Source organism: Lissotriton vulgaris, chromosome 12 (genome assembly GCF_964263255.1).
Source record: "Lissotriton vulgaris chromosome 12, aLisVul1.2, whole genome shotgun sequence".
Classification (NCBI taxonomy): Eukaryota; Metazoa; Chordata; class Amphibia; order Caudata; family Salamandridae; genus Lissotriton; species Lissotriton vulgaris.
This window is the reverse complement of record NC_141700.1, coordinates 268231341-268234281: the sequence shown is the minus strand read 5'-3', so window position 1 is coordinate 268234281 and position 2941 is coordinate 268231341.

The window sequence follows — 2941 nt, the reverse complement described above, 5'->3', positions numbered from 1 at the left end:
GAAGGGGTCTGGTTTCCTTCCCTTCACCAAATGGTCGAAACCACATTATAAGACTGCCAACCCTGCCAACTGGTGGGGCGAGAAGAACCACAGACCCCTCTACAGATGTCGGACCTCCCAGATAGCATGTGGTAACACGTGGCGGTTGATGTCTTTGGGCCGCTGAAATCAGGAAAGTACATCATTGTCATCATGGATGAATACTCTCAATTTCCCATTGCTCACCAAATCTTGTCCAATAAAGCAGCTGCTGTCATACCAGTCATTATGAAGCATTTGCCGCATGGGGAATCCCTACAGTTTTAAAGACAGGCAATAGATCACCATTCAATGGACAGGATTTTGCAGAATTTGTGAGACATCTAAATTTCAAACACCGAAAGATCACTCCCCTGTGGCCTCAGGTCAACGGAATGGTGGTGTGATTCATGGCCGCTATAAAAAAGACAATGCAACAAGCTGAACTAGCTCATCGGGACATCCAGCCAGCCTTAAATGAAGTGTTACGGGCATACAGGACCCTGCCACACAGCACTACTAACCAATGTCCTGCCACCCTGATACTGGGGCGAATCCCACGCACTTGGATACCAGCCGCTGATGCTATCACACAATCCAGATTCACAAATTCTGACCATGAGACACTGGTAGAACTTGATCAAACCAAGAAGGCGAAAATAAAGCAATATGCTGATCACCGTAGGCATGCCAAGACGTCTGACATTCGAGAAGGCAACTGGGTGCTAGTAAAGCAGGAAAGGTAAACTAAGGCTGACAGCCGCTACTGACCTCAGACACAACAAGTAATCAAGAAGAAAGAGACCATGATCACGGCCAAATCCAGAGTCTAGAGATCAACCAGAAATGTGTCGCACTTCAAAAGGTGTAATCCTACAGTATATACTCGGGCTGGAGATTTAAACTGGGACACTGATGAGTCAAGTCATGAAGAAAACGAATATGAAGAACCCCAATCGACATTGGGAGCCAGTGACTGTAGAGAGAGGCAACTCTCCATCCGACCACGAAGCATCCGACCACAGAGAACTGTTAGAAAGCCCAGCCGACTCATTGAAGAACTTTGAAAATAGAACTTTGAACACTCAAAATACAAAGGGGGGAGATGTTGTACTGCCATGCCTGTCCTGTCTGTAACCCAGGACCAGGCATGGCAGGAAAGGGAAGGGGAGAAGCATAAGGGGCAAGCAGGCAGTGCGCGCTGAGACGCAGTAAAATAAAGAAGTGTCTCAACTCCCGCTGGTGTCCTGTGTGTCAATTAGTGCGGGGCCGGCGGGAGCACGAAAGCTACCAGAGGGTTAAGCTACCAGAGGGTTAAGCACAGATTTATTTAGTGCTTTTGTGCCAAGTCACCAGGGGTTAAGCAAAGGGTTATTTAGTGACTTTTGTAGTTCATCCTGACAAGGATTGTGTTTATTATTAACCTAATCTAGTCTAACCTAAAAACCACATTTTTTGCATGCACCATGAGGTTCGATTTCATTAATGCAGGTGCAAAAAGCTTTGCACTGTAGCAGACGGTTGGGCTATGATTTAACAATAAATCCGACAATCAATTTGATGATCACGAGATGGTGACGTAATCTTCAGTGATTGAGTTTTTTTTTCTTGAAGCTCACAGTGAAGAACTGCAAGTTCTCAAAGGATGAAACACACTGATTTTAGTTAGTTCAAAGGACATATGACTGTTTTTTGTTTGAAGCGCTGTCAAGAGTAGATCATAAGATTGGACAGCAAGAATGCTTCATTGCTTATTGGAACACAATAGTCTTTAATTTAAAGAAGAGACTTAGTGATGATGTCATACCTTATTTGCATAAATTGAGAGTGTAGACTTCCGGGTTGTTTCAGTCGTGGTGTCCTTGGACATCTCACCTCCCAAAAATGTGGCAATGACTAGTAGCGGCTTGTCAGTGGGTGGAGTGGTGAGGGAGGGGACAGGGGGACGCCGGACAAGGGGGAGGTGGGTGGGGGAACGGACAACGAAGCAACATTTTAAAAAATGGGGAAAAAAAACTTACCTGTCAACCTTATGCTCTGTGTCCTTGCTGCAGTACACAGGCTCCCATTGTTCCCTGCTGCCAATCCTGTCCCTGCTCACGTGCTTGAAAGCAGCATCCGGATTGGCCTGAGCGCTGTGGATTTGTGCTTCCATACAGACTGGGATCCTGTGCTTGCTGTCTCCAACCCGGCAACACAGCTGGGGTGGAGAGAGCTCTGTGGGCATGCCGGTTTGACCATAGTGAGACAACCGGCCAAATGAGCATGCGCACTGATAGCAGTGCCCACTACTTCCTCTGTCACAGCCCTTGGGATGGCCCCGTCCCCAAGACTCACTGGCCCTTAGAACCTGAAAAACAAAACAACAGTAAACCTGTTTTATTATAGTTTTATTTTACAAGTTTTGAGGCCGGCGGGGGGGGGAAGCGGGGTCGGGGGGGATGACGAAGCTTGCCCGCCATAGCAGAGGAGCCGCCATAGGTAATGACACCTGTGTAGGTGAGAAGGAAGCATGTTTTTGGAAACAACTCTGTGACCCCTCCTCCCCTTTTGACCAGGCACCACACGCTCCGACTGACCTCTCAGAGGCTCCAAAGTAAACACCTTTTGAACTAGATTACACCATTCCCTCATCCTAAAGTTACTTAACTAACTTTAATCATTAAAATCTCCTTGCAAGAAAGACAATGATTTCTAAAAAGACGTATCCTATTGCAACTCTTGCAAACTAATTTTTTGATCTTTGATCATGTTTTTAGAACTATTGGATCTACTTACTAATTGGCTTCAAGTCTATTTTTGAAACCATTCTGCTTTATTTGATTCTTTATTTTTAAGCATGTTGATGGAATATTAGCAACCATTATCATCGTAGGGTTTGCCGTTATTATTTTTGTTTTGCTGAAGTGATCAAGATCAACAT